Below are 25,028 nucleotides of genomic sequence, written 5' to 3' on the forward strand. Positions count from 1 at the left end.
ATTGCAGTTCAGAGGAAAAAATGCAAATTCGTTATGCACCTTCCCACTGGAAAAGGCCAGAAAGTTCAAAGGCTTACAGTGTTTTTCAAATTAGTACAAATTTGGTAGCCCATGTAGAGTCTACACTGATAGGTAGTTAGAACTAAACAAGTCACTTAACTTTCTATTTTTATTGAGCTTTCTTATTTCTTTTTTTCTGTATTCATACATGTGCCCTTCCAACTTCCCAACATGATTGGGCTGAGAAATATCAAAATTTAACATGAAAAGCTGAATCTCAACAATTTGCTTTGTAAAGAAAAAAATCTCCTGCGGATTCCATAGAAAATTTCCAACGCCTACTCAAGAGAAATTAAGTCTCTTAATACCATTAGGGTCCATACAACATATTTCAAGAGCCACTTATATTGACTCCAGGGGGAAAAAAAAGAGCTTTATCACAATTGCTGTTCCTTTGGGAGTTTCACCTCAGGGAACTCAGCTTAAGAAAATGAAATACTAGAGACCTGAAAAGGCATGGAGAGCCAGATCCACAAGCACTTTTATTACTACCACTCCTTGGATTTCAGAGCTGCCAAATCCCTCCAGCTGCAGTCATTCTTCTCAAAGCAGGATTAGTCCTGCTGCTGCATCTACAACACATTTGCAGAAGTGGATGGAAGAGGATTGGTAAAATCCTTCTGTACTGCTAATGTTAAATGAGTTTTGTGATGCATTACTCTGCATTTGTTCCTCAATCTGTAAAATATGAATTTCAATAAATCACAGTAATATTTTGTTATCCCAAACTTGCAGTGTAAATAAATATTTACACTGCTTATTTACTTTGCTATGAACTGTATGATTGTCATACGTATTTTCCACTGTTCCAGCAGAGTGATTGTCATACGTATTTTCCACTGTTCCAGCAGAGTGACATCCAAGTAGGATCGTGGGGTTGTGCTCCTTGCTCTAGCTCTGACTTGCTGTGTCACTGGGGACAAGCCATTTAACCTTTCTGTGACTGTGTTTAACGTAAATGTAAAATGAACTGATATTATAAACTCGCCTGAAGTGTTTCCATCCCGGGTGTGTTGTAAGGCTTAATTAATTAGTGTCTGTGAAGCACTTTAAGCTCTTCATGTGAAAGACAGCATATACTGAGGTACTATGATTGCCTATCGTGTTTATTAATGCCCCACAGCACCAGAAACCCATTTTTAAAAAATATTTTCCATGTATTATAGAATCTTATTAGGGAGAATTATCATAGGGAAATCTATGAATGTAAGGCTAACTCACACCCTTCCTTTTAGACCTCTATCTCAGGTCTGGAAAACCCCTTTCTCCTCGTGGGCTCCTCAGCTGGTTCTCCCAGATCCTGTGTGCACCTAAAACCCCTGGTACTTGAGTCCAAAGGGAGTCAAGGGGCTGCCTATGGCCAAATCTCAAGGCATTCTCACAGGAAACTATCTAGATCACCTAGAAAGATGCTAACCCTCAGGGCTTCTATACTATTTAAGGGCACCTTTTTCAGAAATATGGATACTTTGAATTCACAGACTTGCATTTCAGGGTCTGGAGATGGACTGCCGCAGCATGTACCACTCAGGCATTCCAAGGGATTAAAAACACCCCCAAATTACTGCTAGGCAAAACAATCTTTCATGGACTTCTTTTTTCACTAATGCAGTAGCATTCACTGGTCTTAAAAATGTCATTTTTCACCAAGAGGGCAGTCACAGCAGTTTTCAAGACCAGATTGGAAAAACCCCTGAGTAATCTGGTCTGACTTCTTGCCCAAGCTTCATGCCTATCTCTTCATGCTTAGACATTCCCTTATGCCATTCCTGGTAATTTTCTATCAGCTGCCTCACTGGGGATACGAAATCTCCCCAGGCTTATTGTTCAGTCACTGTCGTTAACATGACTTTTTGTCTCTGGACTGGCAGAGATGCTCTACACTCCCCATCAGAGGCTGATTTCGCATCCTTACAGAAAAACTCCATGGTACTCCACAAAATCTACCAGAATTTACAAGAAGTGCATAGGCTTCCTCAAATCATCTCAGCCCTATCACAATGTCTTCAAATAGCAGATACACAAAACTTCCATTATTGAGCTTTCTGTTCCCTAATCTGTTCTATGGATCATATAATTTTACTCAGTGCAGTAAACAAAGTTAGAAGAACAAAGAAGATTAAAGAATATAAAATTAGCTCATAAACTATGCAGCACCACAATGGCAGGTTGCAGTTCTACTCACTGAAGAATCAGAGATTTAAACATGTAATAATTCTGTTATGCAGTATATATTGATTTAAAAAAAAATATTTCACCCAGACCAATTGTCTGCCACTATTAAATATTCACCTATTCCATTAGGCAGCACTGCACATCATTACTGAATACGTAGAAGGAGAAGGGACCCCCGACAGAGGATTTTATCAGCATGTTGATTGCCTTCTCGTGGCCCTGCAAGGGTTAGAAGCAATGCTCTGGAAAAACATTTTCTCCTACATTTATTGTTTTGATCACTGGGCATATTCAGAAGAAAATTAGTAATGCTGCCCCAATAACAGAGCCTTTTGCTAAACCATCTGTGGCTCAAGCCCCTGCGGTATCAGCTGCGTTTTAAGGGACTGACTCCTACGGGAAGCTGTGCGGTGCGTCTGCAGCAAGACCAAATGTCCAGAGCGATGGCTCTGTATTCCCATCCAGCCACATGGAAGGGGAAGAGCACTGAATCAGTGATTCAGGAATACCACCTGTGAAGTTGCTCACATCCCGTACAGCTTTCCACCACTCACAACTGACTGATCATCCACTGCTGTCACATCCGTATGTTATTTTCAACACATTTACCTTTGATCCATTGGAACATCATTTCACAGGGCACCAGCGATACTCAGGATGTCCTAGGAGTGCCTCAGGTGGCACATTCAGCAGAGAGCTGTTTTTGTCTTAAATGGATGGTGACTAAGACCTGTGTGATTCTGTCACAGCAGGCCCCCTCAGCTGGAATGGATACCAAGTGTGCCAACAGCAAGGACTGAGGTGAGAGGATACAGCTGTATGGGGAACAGACCCGTCCCTCCCTTTTGAATCTGCAAATTCTGTCCAACACTGCTACCACGAGAGGTGCTCCATCGCAACTCAGCTGTCACCCATCTGCTCTAAACAATACACAGCAGTATTATGACGAAGCTTCTTCAGCACAACGTTTTCCAATAAATTTTTAATACTAGATCACTAAACGTTTTCCAGTAGACAAATCTACCTACACAAAGGATTACTAGTAACAGCAGGTTGTTTTCTTTCTAGTATTTGATTTGCCATCCAAATAGCAGTGTTGCTAAAACTGGTTTCAGTACCCTCTGCTTTTCCCCTTGTCCCTGAATCATCCTCCAGCTAATGGTGGTAAAAACATTTATGTAATCAGGTTGCAAAACAGAGTGGGAATCTGGTCCAGCTAACAGGTAGCCCAGCTGGAAATCACCATTTTACTATTATGAATGTTACTCTTTCACAGGTGGACCAGTTTCCCAATCCAGTCCACAGAATGGCAGCACAAACATATACGGAGAGCCAACACAGGGCCAGGAAAGAACAGCAGACTAACAACGACTCAAGGCAGAACTGTGGCTGAAAAGCAGTTCATTAGACTGTCCTTTTGCTTGAAAAGCTGCAGTCTGGAAGCCACAGTGTACACATGAATATGTACGATGCCTTCTAATACAGCATGGTTAAAATCTCGTGGAAAAAAACCATCCAGTTGCACTTGCTGACATTCATGCCATATGCATCCATTAAACTGGAGCTTGAGACAACAGGAAAAACAATACGCGTGATTTAAACACTTCTTGTTATTCACTATGTGCTTCCTGTTTACGAAGAGAAAAGAAAAAAGGGGAAGGGCTGGGAGAGAGAGAAAAGGAACAATCTTTCTAACTTTTGTTCTGTTTTGTTTACAGGGAATTAAAATTATTTTACTCTATGCACGTGGCTGGGAATTTCAGCTCAGGGAGCTATACATTTTGCACTGTGCTAAGACATTAAAGTGTTCTTAACAATTTAAGACCAGTATTGTGGACCCTCTGTAAATGCAGGGAATTAAAGTCCTTTCTGCTGTGTTGCTGCATGCTGAGTAAGTCTCCAATTAGTTGTGTTGTTAATTTCTTGGCTTTCTATATTTTGCCTCTATTAAACTGATTTTTTCAATCATGCTGCATGGTCACCTGCTGCCCGTGCTCTAAAGTGTCGTGCTTGCCTTGGCCGGTGATCTCTTTCTCACACTTTGTTCACAGCATTTCTAACAGTGGGGTACATTTCCCTTCGTGGTATTTTTACTTGCTTCTAGAAATACATCTGAAACTGTGGGATGAACAGTTTCCAGCTTTCTGCCGGGTTCCCTCCAGCCGTCTTGTGCTGCTCCCACGTGAAAAGGTCCTTACTGGAAAAACCCTATAAAATTGAATAGAAAATGAAACTCTCCCTCTGACCTAACCTGTCACAATACACTAACACTATAGACATAGCGTTACCTGCTGTAGGCATTCTCTTTCCAATAGGCTTTCAATCAGGCCATGAAAAGAGACATATCTCTGTACCAGTGTATTTGACAGTTCCTTCTTCGGGGCCAGAAGCATTTAAATGTAAATAAACAGAACTACATCAAATTAAAACTAGTCTAATAGGGTGGTATTATCCTGAGCAAAACATTTGCAAAAAACAAGGAAGGGGCACTGTGGGAAAGCAACAGAAGATCGGCGAGGAGGATTGTAAATACGCTCAAGTGACTCGCACCTGGGGTACTGGAAAACACATATATCACAGTAATTGTTATTCAGTCTCGGGTGCTTGCAAGGAAAACACTTGCACTTAGATAACATAAGTCTGTGATGGGCTCAGGGACACCTTCTCTAGCCACTTGAGAATCCTGGCCTGTTGTGGAAGAAGATCAAAGCACAGTGAGAAAGCTATGCCTTTTTGAACCTTATAAATACCAACAAGAACAGGGAGCCCATGCGCTGGCTCTTGCTAACAAGGACTCTCTCGCTGCCAAGGACTCTTGCTAACAAGAACTCTCTCTCATGGCGTGGTGCCCGCGGTCCCTGCTTGCGTGCCTTTGCCCAGGTGTTGCTTCGGAGATTCTCTGGTCTGCGAGGTATCGAGATTAAATTTGTTCTTTGCCTTTCATCTGTGGTGTGTGGTTGTTCCTGCATCCTGCCGGCATCGGCTCACACAGGCACATATTTGCTTAACTTCTAAAAGCTTATAGAGCTCCTTACATCATCAAAGAATTTAGCAAAAAGGCACTGTGACAAGAAAGAAAAACAAAAAGGGCAATTTTCACCTCAGTTCTTGAAACTCAACCACTCACACCAATAGGTGAGCATTAAAAAGAACATGAATCACAAAAAAGTATATTGCTATGGAGGTGACCAGCCTCCACCAAGACTGTTGTTATCCTCCATCGGTCATCAATATTGACAAAATTCACTGCGTTCCCCTGGAAAATACTTAAACCCAATAAGCAAAGTACAAGCAACATAACTGGCATTGTTTTAATCACTGAAGGAGCTCAAATTTGATATAAGGTTTGCTTTATAAAGGAGACATAAGCAAGTCTCACTATCCCACACAAACGGTACAGTATTCAATGTTTAACTTGTCAGACTAAGGCTTTCCTGAGTATTTGAAACACAGGCATAAGCCTATCCCTATTTGCTAAGCACGCACTTATGTGCAGATTTCCAGGTATTACACATAAACATCAGCTTATACCTAACTGTGTGTTTGATTCGTGCCTAGAAATTCTGTTCTAATAAAAACCGGTGCCTCACTCCTGCTGACCTCCACATTCTTCATTTTCTTGTATCAGCTCTTTATGTGATTCATTACTACAAACCCACCAGTATCCTATCATAAAAATCGCATACCGTATATGGTTAGACCTTTCTCAAGGAGGTCATCCTGTAGTGTTGTGCTGAACTTTACCAAAGTCGAGCTCAGGTATAACTGATCCCCCAGTGAAGTTGCTGCCGTTCTCCCATCACACGTGTACCCTCTGCAAGGTTACAACCTGCTTGAACTTTCACTTAACTTACCTTTCATTACCCAATGCCATAAATGCCATGTCATTCCTCTCCCTTACATACCCTTGGACAACTTTGAACAATCCTTTTCCCTGCCTGACTTGTCCACCTGTCCAATTCTCACATTCGCTCAATAATGCATATGAAAGTGCGGGGTCTTCTGATAATGGTTTACCACATTTAATTTCTAGGGAAATGTCAGCTTCCATCGAGTGATGCACAAACTGCACGTTAATCAGATTCCATGTCTATAGGGGCCTGAATGTACCTACCTCATGAATATGCAGGCAGCTCTCTTTCTTCAAATAAGACACAAACATATTTCTTGTCAGATAGGAAGTGCTGTTATGCGTATATATTTTCTTCCCTGTTGTTCTTTTTGCATAAAGCAGATGAGATTCGGTGTTTGCCAGGGCAGACATATTTTTTCCAGGGTAAAACAGCAACCTAGTGCTGGATGATAAATGCTTTGCCTGCAATCCATATAATGCAATTGCAGTTTGAGTGTTCTGGGTTCCTGTATTTCTGTGTTGCACTTCACAAGCACAATGCTGAAATCACAGGCAGGGTGATAAATGTTAACAATTTATTCAGCATTTGAAAATACTGAAAATAAGCTCTCTCCTTCGGTCTGCTTTCACTCAGATGTTTAAGACCAGAAAGGACTATCAGATCCCCTTGTCTGACCTTCTGTGTAATACATGCCCTTAAATTTTATCATCACCTGTGTATTGAGACTGGTGAGTTTTTTCTTCTTTTTACTAAAATATATCTTCTAAAAATATGCTCTTCATTCTCCTTGTCTTCATTTGGAGGCTTCAAAAAATAAGGACTCCATGTCCCTTAATAGTTATTCCAGTGGTTAATCAATCTCAGTCTTAGAAATGAGGCACCAATTCTTAATTTGAATTTGTCTGGATGAAACATTCAGCTATTAGTTTTCTTCATGCCTTTCCCTGCTAGATTAAAGAGGCCTTTATTATTTAGTACTTTTGACTTTGGAAAGCACCGATGTCTTGTAATCAGGTCTCTGCTCAGTCTATTTTTGGGTAGGCTAAACAGACCTAGCTTTTCAAGCTCTTTCTGTAATGAATTTGCCAGCCCTTGAACCTTACTGTGGTAAAGACTTCTCTTCTACAGTGTCTAAACTAGGGAATTAATCCTTTAAAAACAGTTGTCTTGTAATATGCCGATGTTATAAGACAATGTGTGTCCTGCTACCTCAGTTACACATGGATTCTGAGTTAAAGCCTGTACAAATGTCTTATTTATGTGCACAATTATGTCCATTCTGTGCAGACCTGAAAGAGCAGACCTTCCAGGTTTAGGAGTAATTCTTTAGTTATAAACACTGATAACACAGTCATATTGTATCATGCATTCATTACATAAATCAAAGCTGACTGTAGACAGAAAGTGAAGGACAAAAGAATTAAGTATCTTTTCTAATTTAAGTGTCAAAGCTAGGGAGAAATAGGATTAGGACACTATAGCTTCCAGTACTGTAAGCTACCTGCCTTTCCCAAACCCCATCTGCTTTTTCAATAAATACTTTAAATCCACTTAGTGATATAAAAGATGCTGGAACCTGAAGTGTCCTGGTATTTAACATCCACAGACCTGGCACAAAAGAGGCCAAAAGATTGTAAAATTCTGTAAACCTTCTGCAATCATCTCCTAATGTCCACTGCCCCAAAGAGAGAATTTCCTAAAGGCATTAGAAAATGTTATTCCTCTTACACTGTTCAGTCCTTACCCTCCTTAACTAACATTGCCAAAGTGGGCAGTATTTAATGCCATTCCTGATAGCAAAAAATACATTGCTAACATCACCGCTATGAACTAAAATTCCCTTCCACTGCTAATGAGCAGCCAAAATGGCTCAGGATTTTTACTGCTTTTCTCTGATACCTAGGGCAAATCCTTTTGCTTTGTGACCAGCAGTGTTCTCAGAGGAAGGCAGCACAGAGGAACGGCACAGCAGACGCCGTTTCCCCAGTTGCTGCGGAGCAGGATGACACTGGATGTCTTTCCTTGGTGGGAAGCAAGGCCATGAGCTGTCATGGCTGCAGAATAGTGAGAAACAAGCTCCGGTCACCCAGGGAAAGCCATCAGGAGCTAAGGACTGCTGCCAGGCCGTATGCTGCTCGGCTGTGAGGGGATGGAGCACGGCTCCTACCCACAACTCTCTTCCAAGCATGGTAAAAACTCCTGGTGCTGCTAACTTGTGGGACAACCAGAAGACCAGAGTCAGTGTTTTGATGGTGTGGAAAGAAAGGGCCATCTTCTTAGCACTGACATTTATCCACCTACCTCAAAGAGGTCTTGTGAGGATTATCCCATTGCCATGCAATCCACTCTGTATAAATTCGATAATTTGCAAGAAGAATATTTTAAGTCATTATTTTTGTTGAAGAAATGGGTTGTGTGAGGGAATCCTGCCTGTAACGGAACTTCTGACTGAAACCCCATTACTTTTGGTTATTATCTTTCTGAAAATGGACAGACTAAAAGCAGCAATAAATGAACCTCTCTGCTGTTTTCCATCCTTTCCATTTTTTCAGCAGCAAACTGACTGTCCCATAATTAGATAAAGGTGACACTCATGCACACATATTCACTATTTGCATGGCATATGACCCACCTGTCAGAAAATATGTTCAACTAATAATCAGCATAGAAATGCTCCGTATGGGATGCATATTTTTTTCTACCAGAAAAGAAAATCCTGAATTAAAAGAGAATTAATATTTCTTTTTTTTTTATTTTATTTTCTAGGTTGAAGCCCAACTCCATGGCTAAAAAGAGAGCTCAAAATGAAATTCTTATATAGACTTAAACCAATAAAGTAGTCCAGATTTCATCTGACCCAGGCCAAAGAAATTTCATAATGGATAACTAACAAAAGAGTTCTGACAGCAAACCTGACCTCAGGTCTCGTCTCTGCATGCCACGTTTTGCTAAGCAGGCTGGGAAACACTTTTGCTTATTTGTCATTTTCCTTAATCATGGACCTTGGTCCTTGGCAGAGAGTGTTTCAATGAACCCTAATGTTATACTGGAGCTCATACAAGATTCATTTTTAGCTTGTGGGGTTTGAGTGGTGTCCTTTGGTGGTGTCCTTTGGCAGATACAGAACCGGAGAGTAGTTATGTGGCAAAATCCACCTTTCCTCTGTGCTGCACTTGGACAGCTGAATAGCTTGGGTTTTTTCCACAGCAAAGTATTTTTTTTTCCCTTTTTCAAACTTTGTACTATTTAGGCACGTGTAGTTTCACTGGCTTTGAACTATACAGTGCTACCAACATCAAAGGGAAGAGTTGTAAAATAAGTCTTCATCTCACTAGGTGAATTTATTGCTGTCATAAAAATAAAGGCCCCCAAGGTTCACTGCGTTCACTGTACTGATGACACAGAGTGCAAGCTTGGGGAATTTACTGTAGTATACCACTGTTGTCATTGTACCTACCTGAAAACTTGGCTCAGCTGACATCTGGAAGCATTAATAAAGAAAATGCAACCTAAGGGAAAAGAACCAGGGATGTTTGATTCGTTGAAAGATAAATGTACATTATTATGGAGTCAGAAAGCAAGTTATAAGCCAGAGTTTGTATTTTACACAGTGAAGATGTTAGCTGGGCTTTATTAATGTTTTAATAAATTATTTGCTGAAACAGAGCCCCTTACATAAACTGCATACTTATTTATCTGGTTACAGGAATCGCTACCATTTGAGCAGGAATTTGCAAATGGTTCCACAGTTTGTCTTTTAAAAAAAAAGTGTCAGGAAAGACTGTTTTCTCCTGTGAGTCCATGAGAGGCAGAGACAGGCATCCCAGATTGCCTATAGCAGGAGAATGAGCTGGAGGGCAGAATGCATCGCATGAGGAGGCAGTAGGTGGTAAATAGCTTTAGGATCTCCAGTAAATAGTCTTTGCCAAAGATGTTACAAGACTACGGATGCTCGCTTAGGAAAACAGGTTTGCAAGGAACACTCTGCCTAGGTTGCTGTGTGGATAATGTAGGTAATTAGAGGGCCCAGTAGAAGACAAGACCCAACTACGCAAACTGTTGAACAATCCCAGCCCTGAAGAGACTATAACCTAAAGAAAATGGGAAGAAATTTTAGGGAAATAGAAGTAAACAGGGTAAAATGAGTCTCCCATGGTTGTACAAGAGGTCAGTGGTAGAGCTCACAAAAAAAACCCAAATCAAAGACAGATCAATTCCACAACCTGTACAATACAATGCTGTCTTCTAGGTCAGCAAAAGCCTCCTCTGAAGGATTAATCTCTAGTTTGGGAATTCATCCCATCTGATTTAAAGACCTACTTCTGAAAGAGTTGTCTAGACTGTCTTTATAATGAATGGAGAATTATCAACAGAACGTCTCCTAGGTTTTGTGTTTGTGTCTTCAACTAGGAGGAATCGCAACGTAGAAGTCTCCAAGGTTTTCTAAATGCAGCAAGAGTTCCACCCAACACAACTAGTACAATCATTACTGGAATATTTAGATTCAAGTTGTGGTTGAACATGAAGAAAACCCCCAGCTGATTCCAAAACTAAGAAAATAAAAACTTTAAAGTAAAAGCAAACTATTCTGCTGACAGTATTTGAAATTGCACATGCTGACCAGAGAAAAGTTCTAATTCTCGACAGTTTCACATACTTACATCTACCACCAACAGACAAAAATTAAGGGCTCTCACTAAGTTCCTGGGAAAATTCCCTGGTGATTCTATTGTAAACACAGTCCTACTGTATATTCTCAAAATAAACCTACAACTGACAGATCGTACCACATGAGAACACAGCTTTTAAAACCTAACAGTACCAGACATTTCTCGTGAGAGATTGCTGGGATGGGAATGGGGCGATGGCTTTGCATTATTCTGAACATGTTGCAGAAACAGAGCCCAGCCAGTGATACAATGGTACAATATCCTGTGTTGAGAATATATGAGAGAATATTTTCTATTTTTTAATATATCCTTTTCCACTGTGTTGGAGTCTGTATTAAGAACTTAAATCACTTTAAAAAAAAATAAATTAGACATTTTTGCCTTGAACACACACTGATTTTCTTGTTCTCAGGACACCTTTCTCCTTTTTTCCCCTATCTGATAGTCCCACTCTAGAGAAGGAAGATTTCTACGGAAGGTTTCTACATTATTACGTATCTTAAAGCCACTACCTTGAAATCTTCAAATAAAACAAACAGAAATGTTCAAATAGACACCAAGATTCATAGATCTCTTGGGTTAAGAGACTGCCAATGTATGAAACACATAGACAGAGCCATGCCACAGGGGTGAACATCTGCAGAAAGCATGCGCATAAGTGATATTACTTTATGGGAGTGTCTACATTATGCCTCTCCATTACCCCCTAGCTGTAAAAGGTGACCCCAGCTGCCATGTGAAAATCCCACAGCCAAAGCAGGTGAGATTTGTCAACCAGCTGCAAAAAGCCTATGGGTTTCCAGGGAAAAAGGAGCTGCACGCGTTGTTCAGTGTCTCACTGAAGCTGAGAAGTGGGCCAGAAGCACAAAAAAGGAAAGCATCATGGGAGCTGTGACAGGTCTGGATCCTTGGCCATCTCTTCCCTGAACAGGAATCAACTAGAGTGACTGATTTCAAGGCAGACATGAATGATAAACCACTTACAAAGCTTCAGTTGTTAAACCTATGTCTTCATAAAGCTAGCTTAATTTGATGTGAAATAACTACTGGAGAAGTGGCCTCATAACACCCAGAGAGAAACTCAAAGTATATGTTGTCAGCTGAATTTTCATTGTTACTTTGGTGATAAATCTGAGAAGTCCGTATCAATGCAGCTGCATATGCCACAAAGCAGCAGGACTGAGATTACCATTGCGCTCTCACGCTGTGAATCAGACATCAAATTTTGTGTTTCCCCTCCCCTGCATTTGGTCAGGACAGGGATGTCTCAGGCATCGGTTTGAAGTCTGGAGTGCTATAAAAACAAGTTATAATTAATACCACAGAAAACGGGAGAGGACAGAAAGACAGTAATCTGATTTTTTTCAGCATTAGTCAGTAAAAAGTAGTGAAGAACATAGTGATTAGAAAGATAATACTGGAGCACCTGTTACAGGTAAGTTGTGAAACCTTTTTCTATTAAAAACTGCTCTTCAAAGTGCTCCAAAATCTGCATGCTTTCTTAAAATGCATCAGTTGAAGACTGGCAAGATTTTCTTAGGAGTTAGGGTTGTATGGTGGCAGTATAAGAACACTGCAAACCTCCTGTTCTGTGCTAGCTGAGACAAATGGTGATCAATACCCACTCACATCTGGAAAAAAAGAGATGGCGTTTTGCAGAAAGACAAGAGATGCAATGCATTCCAAGGTGGCAAAATGTGTGCCCATTTGTTGGGAGCACTGTGCTGAAACTGCATCGCTACTGGGTTTTATGTTCTCTATTTTCCCAGGTGATCTCACGGCACCATTGCCAAGAGTGGGCCATCAGCATTGTTTTGGCCTCACTGTCCTTGTGCCCCATAGAAAATACTTGCGAGGACACAGTCTAGGGTGCTGCTTTACCCCACCCAAACTCCCTCTGTGGTACCTTTACCAGCTCCCAGTACCAAACCAGTTAGATGGAAAAGGAGCACTGATTTTCTGTTCACATTTAGTCCAGGCTGGGGAGGCAGCGAGAGGATGATTGAAGTTTCTTGTACAATAATAGCATTGTGCTCAGAAATGCAGAGAAGTGCCATATATCAGAAAGCAGAGTGATGGCAAGGGCTTTCACGCTCCTAAAAGCAATTCTCCCAAAGCCACGTAGCAACTACCCATGTCAGAAACTACCCGCCCACTCCCCACCCTCCTTGAATGCCGAGCTCAGTCTCAGCATCATAAAGAGCCGTGAATGTGGTGTGCCATGATAAAACAGCCCTGCTAGACTTCCACAATAACCTCACTCAGTGAATGCCATGTCCCTCACGGGAAGCAGTGGTGAGAGCACTGTTAAAGGCACAGTTTATCCCTCTGCAATGGTTTGTCCTAACTCCCTTAATCAGAAGGATTAAGAAAGAGCTATAAGCAGGTTTAAGGGAACGTGGAACGTGCTGCTGTTCCTGAATGCCTGCTGTGTGCACGCAGCGTGTTCACCTCTTATCTAAGAGTGGCCTGCAAGCATTGTGATTTTTACCAAGCACATTCAGTTGTTTTCCTTCATTTTTATTTCTTCAGTCAGGCAAACATGATCTTTTTTGAAGTGGGAAGTGGAGCCCTGCTGGTCAATGGAAAATGGGATGATTTATCTGAAAACAGAGCGAGTTGCACACAGTCTTTGAAAACATGTAAGGCTGACCAATCACATCACGAGGCAGCATACAGCACAAATTATAGGAGCCCACAATGGCTCTCCAAACCCCCATTCCCATGTTCCTAGGCCCCTGCAACTGCAGGACGAAGTGCTATTTCCCATTCAGAGGCCTGTTGGACCACAGTGAGAATGCTGATAGCGTGGTTTGCACTGGTAATCTGGAAAACAGCTATGGTAATGTGAATGTGTGTCCACGATTGAGGCATAGCAGGACCCACACATCATCATGTATCATAGCCATGGCTCTGAAAGGCTTCTCCAGTTAAAATCTGCATCATTCATTAACTCCCCACTTAACAGAAGTACCCTAATACCCTAAGTGAGACGTCAGCCACTTATCTCCCAGTAACTATTGTCAGGTCCAGGAGCAGAATTATGATTCAGTCAGAATATTTTAACTGTATCTCCTGGTTTCCTGATTTTCATAGGTGTAGGTTTTGCTGAATCTGACATTTTAGAAGAAAGTACATACAACTTGGGAACTATAACCTTATACTGATGACTTGTTTCAGCAACATGTAGACAGAGACAGAAATTGCAAAAGAGGAGCTCATAACTAGCAATAATTCCACTAAACTCTGTGCACTTGGTCATTATCAGTAGTACTAATGATCTGGATTACTAACAGAGAAAAGGGTTTTATACTATATGCCGAGGCTGTCATCACCAAAATTTTCTAAGAAACAGAGGCAGCCCACATGTCTAGATAGCTGTATCCAGCAGTGGTAAGTGCTTCTGAAACTGTGAAAGGAAAAAAAAATAGAAGAGAGACTCAGTCCTAGTAAATACCCTAAATGATGTCACATAGCAGTAGGGTTTAAGCAGGTATAAAATGGCATACAAACATAAAAGCAAGCATTTAAAAAGGTAAAAAGAACTTTGGCTGATGGAGTTTCATTAACTAGATTTTAAAAAGAAGTGAAAGCAAAACAAAAAGTAAGGATGAGGAAAAAAAAAAGATCGAGCTGCTCAGACCTTTCCAAGGAGCGCTGAGGGTTTTGAAGTATATCCATTTAGCACACCTTGCAGGATCCTCTCTAGGATGGGATTGCAGAAAAGAAGAGGGATAAAATGAAATGAAGGCACTATGGAGAGATTAACTTATAAATGAAAAAAGGGAAGAGAGATTTGTCATAACCAAAAGTCAGGTGTCTGCAAGCAGCAGGGGGAAATGATAATACAAAAGAGAACTCTCTGATCATTTCTGAACAACCAGAAAGGACTTCCAATTTAATAAAGACAGCAGCACCTAGAGAACATACCAAGACATTCTGCAGCCCTAGCAAGCATCTGGCAGGCAACTCCATTACATTTGAGACAGGAACCAAAGACATTACAATACTAATAACAGTTGTTGCATACATTAGGAGACAAGGGGCTAACAGAGGTTCACGTCACACCAAGGCGTTTTGACAATGATTGAATTTCAGTAATCAAACCACTCTGTATAAAAATAAAAAAAACAGACAGTTTAATATGCCAGGCAGAGGATCAGCGTAAACCCCAGCTTCACCAGTTTTTAAGGAAGGAATACAGCACTTTTAAGTGGCACGTGAAGATAGAAAGCAGGGCATTGAAAATGGGGCATATAAAATGGGGCACATTTTTGCAAGCGTGGTCATCTGAGGGCCACAGCGGGGAAGCTGTCTTACCACACCGCCTCCTCTTGTCTGTTCCCCTCCTTAAAATCCACCCTGCAAGCTTCCTCTAACCCTGACATCAGTGAGCACAGAGTCTACCTTAAAGGAACGAACACTAGCGGAAAAGTCCAGAGGATTTGAACTGCTCAGCATGCAAAATTGGCTTCTTAAGAAATAGTTCTCACCTGTGAGCTCTAATGAATGATTACAGCATTTAAGAACAAGTTAGGAGAGACAAAGAGTATTTTTAGCGGTAATGTACACAGAGTAGGATGCATGCCATTGACAAGCAAGACAGGAAGGCTGTACCAGAGCTGCGGCACTGCAGATGTAGTCTCTGCTTCACCAAGCTTCTTTTGTTCGTTTTCTCCCCACTGTCACTGATTCAATGGCGTTATCTATTCAATGCATGCAATTCATATCAGAAGCATATGCTTTCATCCACTGCACATTCTATTCGCACATGTACAGTCTGTGATCAAAAGCAGTACAGCTGAAGTTAGCATTCAAAAACCTTAGAAAAGTAAATTAGTACTGGCTTTTGAGGCTGGAGCCGGTTAGCAATGTGTTCCTATATGTACTTTTGCAATTAGAAAACATTTTCTCCCTACCCCAGGAAAACAAGCAATCACTTCCTTCCCATGTTCAAGGCCACTCTTGGGAGGGAAATAATGAAAATGCAGCAATAGGCATGTGATTGGCCAGGTACTCACACAATATTGCAGCCTGTAATACTAAACAGGTTGGATGACTCTTGCACAACTCCTTCCCAACCTTTAGCCAAGTTTACTAGTTAAGTCGACAGGTCTTTTCTTCAGGTAGTCTCGGGTTTCTGTGGTACTTAAAAAGTATGTGCAATAATGGTGCCTCTCTTCTCCTAACGGATAAACCTGAGAAAAAAAATTATTTTCTTTTTCTTTCTAGGAACTATGTATATTCCTTAACACAATATAGAATTGTTTGCAGTCAGTCCAGGACAAGCTACTTGTGTATTTATTTGCTGGTGGACTTGGCAGCAAGCCCAAGACTGATGAAGGGAAGAACACAATAAAATTCCAGATTTAGGCTGGGCAAAAATAACTGAAGGTTTAGCCACTAACGTGAGCTCTCCACTTCTGAAATTTTCTAAATGAGACTAGAAATGCCTCTAGAAGCCACGACTTCTCCCCAAAAAGTTTCTTTGCATTTCTCCATACCCAGGAGTAGGAGTCTTTAAGGTCTGACTTTTCGTTTGAAAAGTGAATAAAATCTTCAAACTCTTCTAATGAGTTTCCACTTTCATTTTTACATACTTCTACTAGCAATTTAGTATTATTTACTACCAGTCTCCCTTGACAGTTCTTAGCAGTGTTTAAGCCTTATTAAAGAATGTTTGCCTATTACACTAAACAAGGAAGCCAACAAAAGCTGAAGTATAAACCAGTGCTAAGGGTGACAGTCACCTTGCACTGAACATAGGCATTCATTAGGAATGATCAGTCATTCCATTTTAATCTTTTACCATAGGAAAAAGAAATTCACCCTTACAGCATCGAACAGATTTTGAGAAAGTTCTCACATACTCCTCTCGCTGATACAATGATGCACTCATCCTTCACTGCTCTGGAAAAAAATGACCCTTGAAACAGGCAGCCTCCTTCCTTGTCATGTATCCAAGCATCAGTAACACAAAGGTCCCTCTCCCTAGAACACATCGGTCATGTCAGCCTTGATCCAACAGCAGACTGTATTGCTCTCCTTGAAGCGCCCCCAAACCATCAGTACAAATTTAATGCATCTTCAGTCACAGATTTATATAGTTGTAGGCTTCAGAAGCTGTTAAAACCTGTTTACAGACCTAGATTTGACAGTACACCCATGGAGAGCCAAACTGATTTTTAACCACTTCCTGACTGATGTAGAGCCAATGAAATATGTCTGATTAGTAGCCTCTCTTACCACAAAGAAACACAAGGTTGGGAATGACTCTGCGACCTTTCATTGCAATCGGCATTTTCCTTATGAACAGTATAAGGAGTGAAGCAGAGGTTGACCTTTTTGATTGGCATTAAGTTCTCAGCTGGGCTTTCTGCTAAATGGCATTTTTAACGGTTGTTGTGATACTAATATCAGCCTACTCGTTCTGGTTCTGACCCAAGGCACCTCTTCCATATAGGTTTGTTTGAAAGGCTGTCACGTAGCAACATTTGGTCACGGAAGTGGATTCATAGAAACAACCTGTAGTCTGAAGAACTTCATATCCCATTTCCAAACTAGTGGGCCCACTGGGGCATGATATATTTCATATATGGCAGATATGTGATACGGCAGAAATCAAAAAAGCTCAGAAAGTGAGGAATCTTAGTAAAAACACAAAAATGTCATTTCTGATAATCTTGACTGTTTTTATCAAATCTGGAAATGGGAAAGAAATTGTCCATGACAAATTTAATGAGACCGCATTTCAGTCCTTATAACCTGGCTCAATCAGACAATTTTACAGATTAATTTGTCTTTTCACCTTGGTGATTCTATGCAAATTATGGCTGGACACACAAGTTAGGAATTTTGTGATCCCACTTCTAATAGAACACATCTCCTGAATATATCGCAATGAGTTCTGTTTAGCATTTGAAGGTGTACATAAACCACAAACAGAAGAGCTCACCTAACCCAGTGTAACAGTAAGGAAGGTAGGAAAACTGCTCCTTACAATCAGGTTTCAAGGAAACATTAAGATACATCAATAGATTTATTAAGTGCAACAACATGGATTACTATATGGCAACATTAAACCTGCTTCTTCAGGGTTTGTGAAACTAGCAGTTTTTTTCTCACATCCTAAACTAACACACATAAAAGATAAGCCAGTATAAAAGCAATGGGACAAACTTAGAATCATAGAATCATAGAATCTTCATGGTTGAAAAGGACCTTTGAGATCATCGAGCCCAACCAAACAATCTACAGTCTCTGCCACTAGAGCATGCCCTGAAGTGTCAAATCTAGATGTTTCTTAAACACCTCTAGGGATGGTGACTCAACCACCTCCCTGGGCAGGCTGTTCCAGTGCCTGACCACTCTTTCAGTAAAGTAATTCTTCCTAATGTCTAACCTAACCCTCCCCTACCGCAGCTTCAGACCATTTCCTCTGGTCCTGTCATTATTCACCTGGGAGAAGAGGCCAACACCCACCTCCCTACAACCTCCTTTCAGGTAGTTGTGGAGGGCAACGAGGTCTCCCCTCAGCCTCCTCTTCTCCAAGCTAAACATGCCCAGCTCCCTCAGCCTCTCCTCATATGACATATGAACTTCGTGTTCCTTAACCTTTGGCAAAGCTCCCATCAAATGAGAAATGCGTGGAAGGTTCTGGCTTTCTACATCTCAGTATGTTAAATTAAATATTTGGCCCTGGGACAAACGGAGTCTACATTTTTGCATTAAAAGGGTAGTTTGATGAATTTTTCTCCCTTCTACAAAGGCTAGGAGCTTTGAACTTGAATAAGCTTCAAGTTGGCTAACTATTAGGATCGCAATTTAGAGAAAGCCAGCATAGTAGAAGGAAGACAATAATATATTTTTCTTAGGCAAACCCCTCTCCCCGATGTCATTCAGGTTTGCTTTTGTTTTCACACTTTTCAAGGATAGCCTTGAAAGCCCTCTCAAGCGTCTCTGAGGCAAAATGACACATTTGTCTGAAATTTCTTAAACTCAAACTTGAAGAGCTGACTGCTCCTTTGGGGCTATCGGAATCATTCTGCATTTCACTACATGAGCTGATTATTGCTACAAATACCAGCACACACCAAAAGAAGACAGCAGAGGGAATGGTTGAGTACAACACAACGGGAAGCAGCAGGATGCGCAGAGGTGATGCAGGACTTGGTGTGAGTCAGCAATTGAAAAACAGAGACAACATACTATTTGGAAATAGATAAAGAAAAGGATACGTGTCAGAATTCAGGTTTCACCTTTCTCCTATTTTCATAGCTGCTTCTCATTACTTGAGTTACCATGACTTCAATATGAAGCGATGGTAGAGTAGTCAAAATCAAATTGAAGAATAGCAGATGTTTCCTCAAAGCAAGGGGTACAAAGTATGAAAGAAAAAACAATAATACTATTACTTACAGTTATGTCCAAGCAACCTTCACAGCAATTACTGGACTTTATCCGCATAACACTCTGAAGTCTGAAGGAACATGCTTATTTTGTAAGTTGATTATTGAGCAAATTATGCAGGGAACTCTAAACTAGGTACTGTGCAGTAAAGAGTCATCTTAAACAAATGCAATCAGCTGACTGCAGGCTAGGAAGAGTTTCAGATTAAACAGTGCAGGTAAGGCCTCGCCCTTCTCACATGCTGGCAGTGGCATGGTCCTGCAGCAGTTCTGTGGAGGATCTCAAGCCTCCACACACATGCATAAACACGTTTTAACACACAGAGACATATTTTCAGACAGTGGGTGACACTATGGAACCTTCGACAACGGCACTGTGCACCTAAATCACACAAAACTTCTAGAACTGATCCTCACAACATCCAGTCTGTCCCTCACGGTTATCTCCCCTTGCAGTCCGGCAGCTCATTGCACTCTCAGACCCCTCAGGACTGAAGGGACTACCTGGAGGGAGAAGCATAGTTTCTGCCAACAGCCATATCATTTAGGACCATACCGGATATCTGGCATCTGGCGCAATGTGTGCTGGTGACATTCAAAGCTCACACAGACTGATACGCACTGGTGGGAAGAGGATGGACCTCTGGCTCCATACATGAAAAGCGAGGTTTTCTAGACTAGTAGTGTAGATGCTGTCAGTATTGCCAACATACATGTGTCCTGGGGAGAACACTACAGACCTCCTCTGTAGGCTTTCACATCTTAATGAACATTGCCAGTTTGCCCATGGGTGCACAATCTGATTAACTGCCTCAAAGACTACTTAGAAAAACCAATAAAAATAAGAAATATTTTTCATTTTTCAACTGAAATTGCAATAAACCCTCAATTTTAAAGTAGAAAGTTTTGACATTACTGCAATTTTTTATTTTTGTTTCTTCAGTATAGAATTTCAAACTCTGGAACATGTTGATGAGTTGGCATTTGACAGACAAAATGCATCCGGTTATGTACAACTGGGGTCAGTTTAATACAGTCATACCTCAAGATAGTACATTATTGCCTGGTGAGCTGACCAAAATTAGAGTAAGTGTTGTCACTGCACCCTAAATCTGAAAAAAAGACAGTGAAGGCAGCAAATGCCCTTTCAACCAAGGACAGCACAAGTGAGACATTGCTATATATATGGATAAAATAATGGATAACTGTACCATAATATGTTTTTTCCCTTGGATTCATTCAGTCAGTTTTTGTTTATTTTCTTTTTGTTGCTGACTGGAACAATAAAGAAGGTGGAACATATAATACAAGCCCGAGAGGTACAGTAATAAACCCCCAGTTATTAATGATCTGTCCTGGTTCTAGCAATGAGACCCTGACAGCTGTCAGGTTTCAGACACATCAGACACCTATTGTGAAATGTAGTGAGACCATCTGAAGCCTGTTATGATTCTCAGTGTTGCATATGTCTGGCCTTGGGAAGTTTGACAAGCCCTTTGGAATTATGCATCACGCATTAATATGATGGAATTTTTATAGACAGGGAAAGATCATCTTATTGTGCTATTTGTACCTGTCCTGGATGTGCAGCCCTCAGCTTTATAGTGATCATGAGTTTGCACAGTCTTCCAGTGAGGCACTGGGGCTGCCTCAGGGATCCAAATTTAGGGTATTTATGATCCATTCAGTCAAAATATAAGAACATTATCTACCCATCTGGTTGGAATGCAGTACGAGAGCACAAGGAATATTTAAATAAGTATCAAAGGACCTTATTCTGCAAAACTTTCCAAGTCTGTGGAAAGTAGTAAGTATCATAAATTTCCATATATTTCAGAATTGCTTAAGTACCAGGCTCCTGTTTCATGCAGGATACACCATGACGAGCACAGTAAAAGTAAACTGGTTCTTAAGTTCACACTACAGGAACCAATGGGGAAGACCTTGAAGCACTTTCAAATTGTTAGAAAAGAAGTAGAACTGTGCTTCAGAATGAGGTAACAGTAAGATCATTTCTCCTTGGAATATATTTTGGGCACGTTTGGGATTGGCAAGGAGATGTGGTAATTCAAATCCCAGCCAAGCCATCATATTGATCAAGGGCCAAATTCTAAAGTTCATTCTTAATATCCTGCCTCAGTGAGAGTTGAGAGAAATGGAGAAAGTAGAACTTGATGTGCTGTAACTATTTAAGAAATACATGCACTAGACTAGAATTCAAAGAAGCAGAGTTTCGACATATTATGACAGAGTCAGTCAACAGTTCCCTCTCATCACTGATCTCTCTGTATTTTTATCATGTCAGGCATTGAAGGCTGCACTCCCTCCTTCAAATATCCTTCAGAATTTTTCCAATTTGTCAATTTACTTCTGACGCTGCCAAAGTCATTGTACGAAGGAAGCTGCTAGGCTGTTGTGAACTGATTCTTGTAACTTACAGACACACTGTTCTCTTCTAGGTCCCAAAACACTGAAAGGCAAGTCCTTCCACCATGCTAACGCAACAGTGAACTGATACAGACAACAAAAGCAGCAAGGACAGACCTGAAAATGAGTATGCAATCTGAGGAAGCACTGTACCTGAAGAATTTGCTACAAAACTGATTGTTCTACTGCTGGAACGAGCTATTAGTAGGGCAGGGTTCCTGGCACAGTGACATATTCGCTTCGGCTCACAACGAAGGCCGCTGTCAATGCTTGTTGCATACGCTGCATGCCTATAAGGGCTGCCAGGAAAACGAAGACCGTATCAGTCACAAGGTTCTCAAAACACTCCTTGCTCTTGTGAATCTGCCCACGATGAAATCCATGCTGAAAGACCAAGCTGCAAGTTTTGTCCAAAGCGCAATATCGATATTTTTAAATAATCCATTATTAAAATATCTATTTTAAAATAATTCATTGAAACAGGTATTTTTTTTCTTCAATGTGCTTTCAATCAAAGTGTTGCAGCGATAGGTTGATAACTTAAGATTTGAAGGTGACAGTGAAAAATCCAAATGCAATTTCGTCCTGTGTACAGTACCTTGTGTAATATAATTCTGGGCAGTGTTTCCAGCTTATCATAGGCCCTAACTTAATGCCAACAACAAAAACTAATAAATGAATAGGAAACTCTAAGGAAAAGTCAAACTTCTGCTTCAGCTGATCAAATGGAGTAATCTATAAAATTAAAAATGCTATTTCTATTGGTAAAAAACAAACTAGATTATTAAAAGCTGAAAATAATAATCTAAGTGACTGTATGTAGCCTAAGGAAAGAAACTTTAAATGTATATGATTTTAACTTAATGACTAACTTAGGCTATAGCAAATCACTTCTGTTCATGTGGGAAATACCAGAGTATGTGATAGGATTATTAATGTCTTTGTTTACAATATATATGTGATAGATGAATTATGCATGCTTCTTTGTATGAAAAAGAGTAACACAGATCTCTGATTATAACAAATTATGTAAGTTAAAAGGCACTTTAGCAAATGTATTTACCAATGCGCCTTTAAATATAAATGGATTAATGAACACGCTTCAAAGATAAACTGAATTAAAATAAAGATGTATTTTGAGGATCTTCTCAGAAAGCATTGGGAAATGGGAGTTCCACATGTTACAGTTTGAGCGTTCCCACTGGATACATGAAAGACTGGATTCTTTGGTAGTAAAACCACAGCTAAGACTAGCATACGGAGCACATAATGAAATTTGTGTTCTTCTCAGACCTGTAAACAGGAAGAATGTTGCCTTGTGTCAAAATGTCAAGGTAAAATCTTGTCTCCAGAATTTCAATTGACTTGTGGTGGAATAAGATTTCACCTCTCTAAGTGTCCTGCAGTCACAATGGTCAAAGCACTTACCTCAGTGAAGAAGAAAGAGACTGGAATAGCTTTTTTTGAAATTAAACAAGAATATAATGAAGACTGTATGGCAAATTAAAACACAAAACAAAGGTCACCTACCAGTACCAAATCAAATAGGTCTCAGTGATACGTTAAAAAACAAAGTCTAGCATAGAAAGTGTTTGTCTCCGCCTGGGAACATCCTTGAAGAGGAGAAGGGATGAGTGAGAAGTGAGGTGGGTAAGAATGTGCAAGGAAAACAGACAGATGGGACTTGGAGAGAAGAGCCTGAATGTCTCCTGGAACAATGGCCCAGAACAGAATAATCCTCATTACCTCATTTTAGAACACATCTGTAGGAAACTGCTGTCACCAGTGCCTGGACTAGGCCAAGCAAACCTGGCTCCTTCCTCTCCAGGAAGGAAGCAGGTCAAATGGCACTGATATCCACGTGTTCTACACACAGTACAATTGCAAACTTAATTTGCCCTTGGAATCCCAGCAACTGTGGACCTGTTACCTTTGCACCCACCTGGAAGTATCATATTCAGGGCAAACTCATGTCGACCTTCTCTGCTCATTTAATTGCTTCATTTAGAGAGAAACAGCTTGAAATGCATGAGAATAAGAACATCCCCTTCCTACTACCACAGGATCCCTCACAGCTAGTGCATCAGATGCTTGCCTTAAGGATAAGAGAGATAAGTTCAAGTTTATTCAGGCAAAAGGAAGACAAAACTAGATTTCTCTGTGCTGGGTAAGTACCTTTGCCACAGAGCTGCTGAATAAACTTTCTCCTCAAATGTCTTGTGCAGAGTCCAGTACTTAAGCTTAGATATGCTCACAGCTAAGCAATGGGGGAGAAGAACCCCTAATCTGAAGAACCCCAAAGAAGAAACAGGTATAAAGAAAATTGTAAGGTCTTGCCATGACTGGCATGCTTCGTGATACGAGGAGATCTGCTAAAGCGTACATACCTTCAAGAAATCCATGAGGAGTTAGACACTCTCAAGGTTAGGCAGAATTTCAATGATATTTCTCATACTTAAATTTTGCACTGTCAACCAGCAGTGCCAGGCAACTCATTTCTGAATCAACACCTCTGTAGACTATTAATGAACCAGAGATTATAGAGCACAAGTCCCACAGACTGAATGGGATTTGGGAGGCTAACTCTCATGAGCATTTTTGAAAATCAACCCACCAGTTTTGCAAACCCTGTCCTGAGGTTTTCTGCTGGAGTTTTTTACTAGGTAATGTTGGATCACAACAATTTCTTTATCCATCAAATCAAGAGAACCAATATATAAGCATCCACTCCACTTCTGCCTCCAGATCCCAAGACAAAAGCAGCAATCTTAATTAGTTAAATTAAAATAGCAAGACATATACAATCATCCTTTTTTAGACCAAACCGGCTCCTAAAATGACAACTGATGCAAAAATAATTAAAACAGGACAGATGTGGGGGAGGAAAAGGAGAAATAATGTATTTAGAATTTGAAGAGAAGTAATTAGTTTTGGCAGGTTATTTATTTATGTAAATTGAAAAATTAGCTGTAGCAGGCACAGGCAGCAGATACAAATGGCTGCTTTGCTCTCTACTCACAACAAAAGAAGAAGAAAAAGTTATGGCAAAATAGCACTCTGGATTTCAAAGTATGTATACTTCCTCAGAGAATACATAAGAGAGTGTTTTCCATAATGAAACATCCCTGGCCAACAAGAGACAGAAGATAGCATGCCAAGACATAATCCTAGTAATCTTAAAGTTTAGGGGGTTTTTTGGTTGGTTTTTGGTTTTGTTTTTTTACCAGAGAAACTTGGCTGGATTTCATTTATTGTAGCAGTTTTTCAGTTCTTGGATTGCCACTGCACTACGCATTGCATTCTCAAAATTTCCTGCAGTTCTGAAAGTAAATTGAAGTGTGACTTGGTAATATAGCTCAGTGAGTGGGTTAGTCAAATGTGCCCTCTGGAGACATCAGTGATGCCAAAATGAGAAAATTATTTAACTTCTTGGT

The sequence above is a fragment of the Rissa tridactyla genome, chromosome 4 (assembly GCF_028500815.1).
Source record: "Rissa tridactyla isolate bRisTri1 chromosome 4, bRisTri1.patW.cur.20221130, whole genome shotgun sequence".
Lineage (NCBI taxonomy): Eukaryota > Metazoa > Chordata > Aves > Charadriiformes > Laridae > Rissa > Rissa tridactyla.